Below are 12,870 nucleotides of genomic sequence, written 5' to 3'. Positions count from 1 at the left end.
TAATAATTTTGGTAGGGGCTTTTGCTTCAAAAGCTTCAGATTTCTAGTTTGAAACCTCAGTTAGGGGAATAAAAGTTTTTTGGTTTAATTTAGAAAGTGTTGATAAAATTAACATAACATTATTTTATGGATCAAAAGCCCACGGCCTTATCAGTATCAGATTCAGAAATGAGTGGAAACAGTTTATATATAAACTTTCATTGGATGATAATACTTACCCCTTGGAATACGAATGTATAGGATGAGGAAGGTCAAGAAAATTTCAACGTCATTCACTTCAGCAGAATTTGAAGTTTGGACACTGATCATGTTGGTGAATGAGATAAACACTAGCATCTGAAAAAAAGAAAAAGAAATTCAATTGACTGGACATGTGCCCACTTGAAGTGTATTCAAAATTATACTTAATTATACTGTAGGTATTCAGAACATTAACCACTTTGTCTTCTTTTTGCTTCCAACTGATGCCATAGTCTGTTGCTACAATGGTATGTTCACATAAATCAGTGTAATGTTATCTTTTAACACAAAAAACATTGATGGTACATACCATGTGAAACTTTGACATCTCAATATTTCTTTTTTTGTCCTTTTAAAGTGATAAACATTTTTAAGATTTTTCCAAAAAAAGTTTATATAGGTTCTTGCTAGCTAAAGACAATTCAGAACAGTTGTCTACTGATGTCTTACTTTCCCAACTCATTTTTATTTAAAAATGCTCTAACCATTAGCTTTCCAAAAATCTCTAAAACAAGCACAAGAACAAGGTGCTGAGCTGAAAAAAAACCACCGAGGTAGTGTTTCTTTTTACTTTCCCTCTCCCTCTCTCTCTCTTTTATTTAGCACTCTGGGAAAATATGGTCATATAATTTTCTATTCCCTCCATTTTTCTCCAAAGAAAGACATTCATTTCAGTGGATACTGATAGTCGATATATAAAAAATATATATAGACAAAATATATTCTAAGAATATCCCTTCTTTCCTTCCTTCTCACCTCATGAATTTTTTTTCTTCTTCCAAAATTCTAGGATAAGTACCATGAACTCTTTTGTCCTTTTGATTAACTGAGTTAGGTTGAAGCCAATTTTTGTGTTTCCATTTATATGATGAGGTACTACTTTTCCTGGAGCATATGCAGAGAAATCCTCCAGGAAAAGGAAATACAAAGAATTGGGCCATAGAAAATGGAGAGAGGAGATGTAGAGGAGAGATAGAGAAACAGGTAATTACATGGAACATGAAAAAGCTAGTTTAAAATTTGTAAAGCAAAGACTAATGGGTATGTGAGTTAGAGATGAAGGGTGATAGTTTATCTTTCTAAGAGATAATATGCCTTTTGTTGACATACACAGGTTATCCAGAACTGCTGTGAATATCCACTTAAATAAAGGTCCATACCAGATCCCCTTCCTCCCTCAACCATGAATTTTTTGTGGCTACATTTGAAGTTTATTTTTAAACTATTTGCCTCCAGGGCTTCCCTGGTGGTGCAGTGGTTGAGTCTGCCTGCCGATGCAGGGGACACAGGTTCGTGCCCCAGTCCGGGAAGATCCCACATGCCGCGGAGTGGCTAGGCCCGTGATCCATGGCCACTGAGCCTGCGTGTCCAGAGCCTGTGCTCCGCAATGGGAGAGACCAAAACAGTGAGAGGCCCACGTACCGCAAAAAATAAATAAAATAAAATAAACTATTTGCCCCCAAATGACTTTATCCATTAAAGTATTTATCCTTAAAAGTGTTCAAATATATAGATGATTAAAATTTTATCAAATTATATGATATGTAAATTCTTTAAAGTTTTTTTATATACCATTAAACTGTCCCCAAATAAGTTGGTCTTTTAAGTGTTTAACATTTAAAGTGTTAAAAGAAAAAAAATGATTAAAAATTCAAGTTACTCAAATTATAGGATATATTATTTCAAAAACATATTAATGCTTTTGGTACTCTGTATCCTTCAGGAAGCATATCTGAACAGATTTCTCCTTTAATATTTACACACATGCACAGAGACTGTTTTCTACAAAAAAGAAGAGGATGTGAATTTGCTTTAAACATAGTCACAGTCATAGTCATTCTTTTGCTTTAAACATGATGGTGTCATGAGACTTACGCAGTATACCATAGGGGTAATAGTGCACATGACTAGAAAGCTTTCAGAATCTCTGGTGGGAGGCATCTAGCTGGGGAAGTCTCTGCCTGGTGCTTTGTAGGTCTGGTGAAACTGGTCTGACTCCCCTCCCTCTCTTTTCAGTGCCTAATATTCTCAGGGCCTCTTTAAAGGTCCTGCATGCCCCAGCCAACTTCTATTGCTCAGGAATGTCTTTTGTTCTCTGTTCTATTTGTCTGTATTTGATCTTATTCTATCAATGTTAGAAAGACTACATTCACCTTTAGTTTTGTTGGTGCTTCCAGGAGCCTCAGTTGCTGCCATGTGAGATGACTTACTGAGAATATTTTTACTTCTTCTGCTTCAGCAGAGAAAAAGTTTTCCTGATCTTGGGCTGTGCAGTTTAGCTGGTCAAAAAATGCTCTATAGGGACTTCCCTGGTGGTGCCAATGCAGGGGACATGGGTTCGAGCCCTGGTCCGGGAAGATCCCACATGACATGGAGCATCTAAGCCCGTGAGCCACAACTACTGAGCCTGTGCTCTAGAGCCCGCAAGCCACAACTACTGAGCCCGTGTGCCACAACTACTGAAGCCCGCGTGCCTAGAGCCCGTGCTCGGCAACAAGAGAAGCCACCACAATGAGAGCACTGTGCACTGCAATGAAGAGTAGCCCCATGAAAGTCAACCATGAGAGTGAGATACACATGCCCTGGAAGTTAAGTAGCTGTTGTTTGATAGAATGGGAACTGATTGTGAATCATCAGACAAAGAAAACACTAGTCTTGGTAGGTGGTTTTGAATTTTTCCAAACCTTGTAGCAAATATTTAGAAGTTCATATTTGGAACAAAAAGAAGTTGAAAGCCACTGTAGCTTTCTAAGAGAGGGAATGATGTTATCCAAACAACATTTATGGAAGATTATTCCAGCAGCTGTGTTGGACTTCTTTAGTTGCCTTTCAGTTTATTGCCTGATTGCAAGTAGCATTTCAAAATATGGCAGAAACATTTGAGAAGTTGATCTAAAATGTCTCTTCTGTAAAAAGCCATAACATACTGGTAAAGTATATTGTGTATATATATATTATTTTAAGACAAACTAATATTAAACATTCAGATAATGTGATTATAATCTATGTATCTCAGAACAGAGAAGTAATCCAGGTGGTATTTCTGCAAGAGCTCTTACTAAACTACATGTATAGTAAGTAAACTCTCAATATGCTCCAAACATTGAGAAGCTGCCTGATATAGACCTCTTCTCCATTTTCAAAAGGAATTAATTTCCATGTATTCATTTAGAGGGAAATATCAATACCAGAGGAGTAACTTTGCTTTATGTGAGTCTTCCAGTTCTGAGTCTGGATAGACATGCAATTTATAGAGGCCTGTTTGGTTAAATGTATTCACACCTTTAAAAATGTTCAGAGTCATTTGTTACAGAGTGAATTGTGTACTCTCAAAAATTCAAAATTGATGTTCTAACTTCCACTACCTCAGAATGTGACTGTATTTGGAGATAGAATTTTTAGAGAGGGTTTAAGTTAAAATGAAGTAATTAAAGTGGGCCCTAATCCAATATGAATGGTGTCCTTATAAGAAAAAGAAATTTGGACACAGACACAGGGAGAAGACAATGTGAAGATACAGGGAGAAGATGGCCTTCTATCAACAATCCAAGGAGAGAGGCCTAGGACAGATCCTTCTCTCATGGCCCTCAGAAGGAGCAACCCTGTTTACACTTTGGTATCAGACTTTCAGCCTCCCAAACTGTGAGATAATATATTTATGTTGCTTAAGAAACCCAGTCGGTATTATTTTGTTATAGAAGTCCTAGAAAACTAATAAAATAATATAACTAATTCCAATTCTAAGTTTTCTCAATAAATTAGAGGGAATTCAGGCAGATTTGTGTGCAACAAAATCTACTACAATGATATTTGCTATACTGAAAAATGAAATCAACTCATTTGTTCAACAATAGAGGGATAGGTTTATAATTTCTGATATATATAAAGTAATTAAAATTACATTTTAAAAGAATGCTAATGACATAGGAAAATGATCATGAAAAATGTTAAATGAAAAATCAGTCAATAACATTATTTACACAAAGATCCTACTTTAATAAAAATATTTCTTTTTTTTTAGACAAAAGAGTAGAAATAAATCTATCAAAATGTAATATGCTAATTGACATTGTCCTTTGGTGACATTTATTTTCTTCTCTTTATTTTTCTGTATCTTTTGTGTATCTACATCGAAAAATTTATTATTTTTTTTTCTTTTTGGCTGCATTGGGTCTTTGTTGCTGTGCATGGGCTTTCTCTAGTTGCGGTAAGCGGGGGCTACTCTTCGTTGAGGTGTGTGGGCTTCTCACTGCGGTGGCCTCTCTTGTGGAGCATGGGCTCTAGGTGAGCAGGTTTCAGTAGTTGTGGCACACAGGCTCAGTAGTTGTGGCTTGCGGGCTCTACAGCACAGGCTCAGTATTTGTGGCACACGGGCTTAGACGCTCCATGTCATGTGGGATCTTCCCGGACCAGGGATCGAACCTGTGTCCCCTGCACTGGCAGGCGGATTCTTAACCAGTGTGCCACCAGGGAAGTCCAAAAAAATATTTTTGACATTATAAGATGTTCTTATTTAGATAAAATAAACAGAAATGGAATGAAGTTAATAGACCTAAGTTTTAATTTTAATAATAATAACACATTTTTACCCTTTTAGTGTAGGTTTGCATGTGTCTGTGTTTATGTAAGCATTTGTAAAATAGCAATGGCTTCTATTTTTATTTTCAGTAGATCATCTCTATTGGATTCAAAGTTTATGTGATGGAGGAAAATATCTTTTAGGACACTAGCACCAATTAAGATTGAAGTAATTACTATTGCTCTATCTTAAAGTTCAGTGAAACTCTCTCTTGACATCTACAATCTTTGACCCCATAGAGGGGATTTTAAATTTCAGACTCTGTACTGTTCAGTTTTAGAATTCCCATTTCTCTCTTTTTTTTAAATTTATTTTTTGGCTGTGTTGGGTCTTTGTTGCTGCACATGGGCTTTCTCTAGTTGCGGTGAGTGGGAGCTACTCTTCGTTGCAGTGCATGAGCTTCTCATTGTGGTGGCTTCTTTTATTGAGGTGCGTGGGCTCTAGGTGTGTGGGCTTCAGCAATTGCACCACGAGGGCTCAGTAGTTGTGGCCTGTGGGCTCTAGCTCACAGGCTCAGTAGTTGTGGCGCATGGGCTTAGTTGCTCTGTGGCATGTGGGATCGAACGTGCCACAGAGGGATGTTCTGTGGGGATCAAACCCATGTCCCCTGCATTGGCAGGTGGATTCTTAACCACTGTGCCACCAGGGAAGTCCCAGAATTCCCATTTCTTGTAGTTTCTATTTTTCAGCTGAGATTCTTCATCCATTCACTTATGATCAAATTTTCCTTTAAATTCTTGAACCAATTAAAAATAGCTGCTTCAAAATTATTGTTTACTGATTCTAGTGTTTGATTCACCTTGTACTCTGGTTCTGTTGACTAGTTTTGCTGTTCACTTTTGGTCACTTAAAAAATATCTACTAGGGCTTCCCTGGTGGCACAGTGGTTGAGAGTCTGCCTGCCGATGCAGGGGACAAGGGTTTGTGCCCTGGTCCGGGAAGATCCCACATGCCGCGGAGCGGCTGGACCCGTGAGCCCCCCTCTCCGCAACGGGAGAGGCCACAGCAGTGAGAGGCCCATATACCGCAAAAAAAAAAAAAAAAAAAAAAAAAAAAATATCTACTATTTTTTTAAAATAACAATGTTCCACATTGTGGCTGATACGTTGTAGAAACTGGATTCTGTTGTCTTCCACTGAAGAGGGAACTCTAGCAGTTTACATGGATGACTGTAAAGAGGAGAAAGGGCAATATGCAGACCTCTTATTCCTAATTTTGAGTAATGTTAGACCCAGAGTTTGAGTTGACATAAATATGTGGAAACTTAAACTTTCAGCAAGTTTCCCCTTTTAGAATGGAGACTTCAGAGGAGTATGTAATAAATGGAATCCTGGCTTAGAAGTCAACTCACAGTGTTTCCACTATGTTTGTGGATCCCTCTAGTACTCATTTTCTGAGTCTCTGAATGTATAATTTGAATTAATATACTTGCAGTTGGAGTAATCAACGTATTTGTTCTTTGGCCTGTGGGGCAAGTGCTGTCACAGTGGAGAAGGTCAAGTGAAAACCTCTGAAACATTCCATGCCCTCCAGTTCTCCCCACCGACATAGTAAATTAAAAACAGTATCATACTCTGTGGGATATGGTAGAGATTAATGCAACATTTAAAGACCTAAAAGATGCAGGTGTGGTTGTCCCTATAAGTCTATTTAATTAGTCAGGCTGGCCCTTATAGAAACTGGATGGGTACTAGAGAATGACTGAAGATGATTGCAGATACTGTGCTGGAGCTGGTATCATTGTTAGAACAGATTAACAATGCCTAAATATATGGTATGGTATGTGGTTAAAAATTTAGCAAATGCATTCTTTGCTCCTCTAATTTGCAAAGAAAATCATACATAGCTTGCATTCACACATTATGGACAACAGTATTGATTTACAGTGTTACCTCAGTGTTACATTAATTCTTCCACCCACTGTCATCATATAGTCCCAAATTATCTGGATTATATTGACATCTCACAGAACATCATGCTGATAAATTACATCAGTGACATCATACTGATTGGTCCAGACAAACAAGAGATGGCTAATAACATGAGACTTTGGTAAGACACTTATGTTCCAGAGGGTGAGATATAAACCCCATGAAGATTCAGGGACCATGCCAGTGAAGATTTCAGGTATACAGTGGCCAGGAAAAAGCCACAATTCCCCTCCAGGGAGAAAAATTCCTTAATCTTGCCCCCCTTACCACAAAGTAGGAAGCACATCACCTATTATTTTTCTTCGGTTCTGTAGGCAATAAATTCCACATATAGGTGTACTTCTCTGGTGTATATACTGGGTGACACAAAATGCCGCCAACTTTGAGTGAGGTCTGGAGCGTTAAATACCTAAATGTAACACCCAGAACCGTAAAACACCTAGAAGAGAACATAGGCAGAACACTGTTTCACATAAATTGTAGCAATATTTTTCTTGGATCAGTATCCTAAAGTTAAATAAACAAAAGCATAAATAAACAAATGGAAACGAATTAAACTTAAAAGCTTTTGCACAGCAAAGGAAACCATCAACAAGATGAAAAGATGCCTACTGAATGGGAGAAAATATTTGCAAATGATATGACTTATAAGGGGTTAATATCCAAAATATATAAACAGCTCATACAACTCAGCATCAAAAATACAAACAATACCAATTAAAATGGGCAGAAGACCTGAATAGACATTTCTCCAAAGAAGATATACAGATTGCCAACAAACACATGCAAGGATGCTCAACATCACTAATCATTAGAGAAATGCAAATCAAAACTACAATGAGGTATCACCTCACACCAGTCAAAATGGTTATCATCAAAAAATCTACAATCAATAAATGCTGGAGAGGGTGTGGAGAAAAAGGAACCCTTCTACACTGTTGGTGAGAATGTAAATTGATACAGCCACTATGGAGAACACTATGGAGGTTTCTTAAAAAACTAAAAATAGAACTACCATAGGACCCAGCAATACCACTACTGGGCATATACCCTGAGAAAGCCATAATTCAAAAAGAGTCATGTACCATAATGTTCATTGCAGCTCTATTTACAATAGCCAGGTCATGGAAGTAACCTAAATGCCCATCAACAGACGAATGGATAAAGAAGATGTGGCACATATTACTGTAATGAGTAATAATGGAATATTACTCAGCCATAAAAAGAAACAAAATTGATTTATTTATAGTGAGGTGGGTGGACCTGGAGACTGTCATACAGAGTGAAGTAAGTCAGAAAGAGAAAAAGAAATACCATATGCTAACACATATGTATGGGATCTAAAGGAAAAAAATGGTTCTGAAGAACTTAGGGGCAGGACAGGAATAAAGACGCAGATGTAGAGAATGGACTTGAGGACACGGGGAAGGGGAAGGGTAAGCTGGGACGAAGTGAGAGAGTGGAATGGACATATACGCACTATGAAATGTAAAATAGATAGCTAGTGGGAAGCAGCCGCCTAGCACAGGGAGATCAGCTCAGCGCTTTGTGACCACCTAGAGGGGTGGGATAGGGAGGGTGGGAGGGAGACAGAGGGAGGGGATATGGGGATATATGTATATATATAGCTGATTCACTTTGTTATACAGCAGAAACACAACATTGTAAAGCAATTATACTCCAATAAAGATGTTAAAAAAAACCCCACACAATGAGATAGCATCTCACACCTGTGAGAGTGGCTATCATTAAAAAGAACACAAATAACAAATGTTGGCAAGAATGTGGAGAAAAGGGAACCCTCCTACACTGTTGGTTGGAATGTAAATTGGTGTAGTCACTATGAAAAACAGGATGAAGTTTTCTTTAAAAACTAAAAATGGAACTACCATATGATCCAGCAATTCCACTCCTGAGTATATATCTGGAAAAAATCAAAGCACTAATTTAAAAAGATACATTCTCCCTAGTGTCATAGCAGCACTATTTACAGCAGCCAAGACATGGAAACAACCCAAGTGCCCATCAACAAATGATTGGATTAAGAAGGTGTAGCATATATATACACAATGGAATACCACTTAGCCATAGCAAAGAATGAAATTTTGCCATTTGCAACAACATGGATAGACTTGGATGGTATTATGTTAAGTGACATAAGTCAGATAGCAAAAGACAAATATTATATGATATCACTTATATGTGGAATCTAAAAAATCAAACAAACTAGTGAATGTAACAGAAAAGAAACAGACTCACAGGCATAAGAACAACCTAGTGGTTACCAGTAGGGAGAGGGAAGTGTGGAGGAGTGAGATCGGGGTAGGGGATTAAGAGGTACAAACTATGCTGTATAAAATAAATAAGCTACAAGGATATATTGTACAACATAGGGAATACAGCCAAAATATTATATCTTTTATAATAACTATAAATGGAATATAATCTTTAAAAATTGTGGATCATTATGTTGTACACCTGTAACTTTTATAATATTATTCATCAAATATACCTCAGTAAAAAAGAATGAAATAATTAGTACATCATATTCTGCTCCTTTTAAAAAAATTTTTTTATGTTACTAGGAATCATTTATGGTGATTTTTGTAGTTATTCATTTGTTTTCACTGCTGTGTAATTTCTATTGTGAACTTAACACTATTTACTTTCCATTCTCCTGTTGATGGACATTGGTGGATTCATAATTTTCATCAGTTCTGGAGAAGTCTCAGATACTATCTCTACAAAAGTACCTCTCATCCATTCTCTCTTTTTTCCTAGTATTTCAATGAAATATATGATGTAGCTCTAATTCTGTCTCTATATTTGGATCCTATCATTCATATTTTTCATCTTTTTGTTCTCTGTACTGAATTCTAGATAATTTCTAAAGATCTATCTTCTCACTCACTAACTTCACTTTGGCTTAGTTTAATCTGCCTTTAAACATGCCCTTTTGGTTTTTAACTTCAAAATTATACTCTCTATCACTAAAATTTCAACTTCGTCCCCTTTCAAATCTCTGTCCGTGTTATTGTTACTCTTCTGCATTTTTGAGATTGCCCATTCTATTTTATTAAACATTTCATTAGTTGAAATTTTATATTTTGATTCTCAGAATGTCAGTATCTGAAATCCTTGGGAATAAATCTGTTTTTTGAGGTTTCTAATGATTCATGTATGATGGCTTGTTTTTTTACATGCTTGGAGATACTTGATTAAGAGGTCATATTTCATCTTAATTTGTGAGAACCTTGGACACCTCTATGCAAACATAACATGTTGTAAGCATTCAGCTTCTCCTATTAGAGCAGATTATACTTCTTTCTTTCTATGGTTGAAGCCTGATTTCCTTAAAAGTACCAACCTTGTCTTTTTTCCTTCACTAAGTAAGCATTTAATTATTTAGGAGAGGATTAACAGCCTAAGATCACTTCAGGGTTTTTCTAGAGTCTCTTTCTGATACAAGAGTCTGAGTTTCAGACCCCCTTTCTCGTAGTTAGCTCCTGATGGTAAGGAGACTATCAACCTGAAACTACTTAAGCTTCTAGAGCCCCCAGCTAATGCAAGAGCCTGGGGCTCAGCTCTTCTTCCTTGAAGCTTACTTGAGACTTTCCTGATGAGAGTGCTAATACTGGCATTTACCTTCAGGGAAGCTTCAAGGTTCTGATTTGCTTGCTGCCTGCTGACTCTACTCTAGGTTCAGCAAACAGATATTTTCCCCTGTAGGGGGTGCCCTTAGTATTTCCCTTATTTCCTGTGACCTCAGCAATGCATAGAAAACGGTTCTATCAAATATTTGGTTGTTCTATAGCAGGAAGGTCCTTTGGACTATTTCGGGTCATAATGAAGTACATGGACTTGACATGTGTATTTGTATTTTTCATTATTTATTTTTTCTCAAAAAGAACACAAATACTTTATTAAATCAGGATAAGAGACCAGATGTCCCAACTTGTTTTACATTATTTCATTGAATTTTTGCCATTTTTTATTATTGTTATTCTTGATATACAATATTATATTAGTTTCAGGTGTACAACGTAGTGATTTGATATTTTTATCATTACGAAATAATCACCACAGTAAGTCCAGTTACCATCTGTCAACCATACAAAATTGCCACAATATTATTGACTTCATTGCCTATGCTGTACATTTTATCCTTGTGATATATTTATCTCATGTCTGGATGTTTGTAACTCTTAATCTCCTTTGCCTATTTTCTCCATTACCCCGAACCCCTTCTCTCTGGAAACCACCAGTTTGTTCTACCTATGAGTCTGTTTCTGTTTTGTTGAAATGTGCATTTTTGTGTTTTTTTTGTTTTTTTCTTTGAAATATGCATTTTTAATAAGCTCTTCCCCATACTCTACTTATGCACACCAAAGTATGAGAATCAGTGTTACAGATTAGGCATGGAAATGAATGGCATGTTCAGCAATCGTGAATGTTCTGGTCTGACTGAATCCAAGACTATAAGGGGACATACTAAACTAAAAATGTTGATTAGATTCAGAGGCTTGAAGGACTTTAAATGCAATTCTAAAGAGTTTGGAATTTTTCTGGCTATGGAAAGTAATAGAAGTGTTTTAAACAGAATAATTTAAAACTGAGGAAGAACTGACAAGACTTTGTACCTAATTGCACATGAGAGGTGTAGGAGAAGTCAAAGGTCATAGATGTATGATTCCAAGGTCATACAAAGAAGCTATTATTGAGATTCTCTTGTGCTTGGCCTATGTTCAACATTTCATTTGCCATGATTTGATTATCTTGGGGAGAATTTTGTAATTTTCTCCTTCTCTCTGTCTGTCTGTCTGTCTCTATATATTTATCTATATCTATATTATATAGAGTGAGTTATTCAAGTTCAAGACATCTGAGATCTTCACCATATTTTCTGACAAATTCTGCAACAAGATTACATTTATGTTCACTGTCTCAGCCAGCATAAAGTGTTTTTGTGAACATACATAATCAGGTGCATATTTACTTTTTTTAAGAGCATTTTTAAGCTTACAGAAAAGCCACTCACAAAGTTTAGAGAGATAAAATACCCATCCCAGCCCAAGCCCCACCCCTGGTCTTCTCTTAACATCATACGTTGTGTTGTTAAAACTGACGAACCAGGAGAAAGGATCAAGATGGCAAAGTTGGAAGATCCTGCGCTTACTTCCCATTTGAGCACACCAAAATTATAACTACTTACAGAGCAACTATCTCTGAGAGCAACCTGAAGACTAGCAGAAAAGCTTTTCCACAACTAAAGATATAAAGAAGGTGTCACAAAAGCTGGGTAGGAGGGGGCAGAGATGAGGTCTGGTCAGGACCCACACCTATGGTCAATTATCTTTGACAAATGAGGCAAGAATATACAATGGAGAAAAGACAGTCTCTCCAGCAAGTGGTGTTGGGAAAGCTGGGCAGTCTCATGTAAATCAGTGAAATTAGAATACTTCCTCACACTATGTACAAATATAAACTCAAAATAGTTTAAAGACCTAAATATAAGATACAACAACATAAAACTCCTAGACGAGAACATAGGTAAAACATTCTCAGACATAATCCATAGCAAAATTTTCTTAGATCAGGCAAAAGAATAAAAGAAATAAAAGCGAAAGAAATAAAAGCAAAAAATAAACTAATGGAACCTAATCAAATTTAAAAGCTTTTGCACAGCAAAGGAAACCATCAACAAAATGAAAAGACAACCTACAGAATGGGAGAAAATGTTTGCAAATAAGGAGACCAACAGGGGGTCAAATTTCAAAATATACAAACAGCTTATACAACTCACTATAAAAAAAGGAAACAACCCAATCAAAAAATGGGCAGAAGACCTAAATAGACATTTCCCCAAAGAAGACACACAGATGGCCAACAGGCAAATGAAAGATGTTCAACATTGCTAATTATCAGAGAAATGCACATCAAAACCACAATGTGGTACCACTTCACACCAGTCAGAATGGCTATCATCATAAAGTCTACAAATAATAAATGCTGGAGAGGGTGTGAAGGAAAGGGATCCCTCCTATACTGTTGGTGAGAATGTATAATAAACTGGTGTGGCAACTATGGAAAACAGTATGGAGGTTCCTTAAAAAACTAAAT

This window comes from Neophocaena asiaeorientalis, unplaced genomic scaffold (genome assembly GCF_003031525.2).
Source record: "Neophocaena asiaeorientalis asiaeorientalis breed wild unplaced genomic scaffold, Neophocaena_asiaeorientalis_V1.1 scaffold359, whole genome shotgun sequence".
NCBI lineage: Eukaryota > Metazoa > Chordata > Mammalia > Artiodactyla > Phocoenidae > Neophocaena > Neophocaena asiaeorientalis.
Note: the sequence above shows the minus strand (reverse complement) of the source record.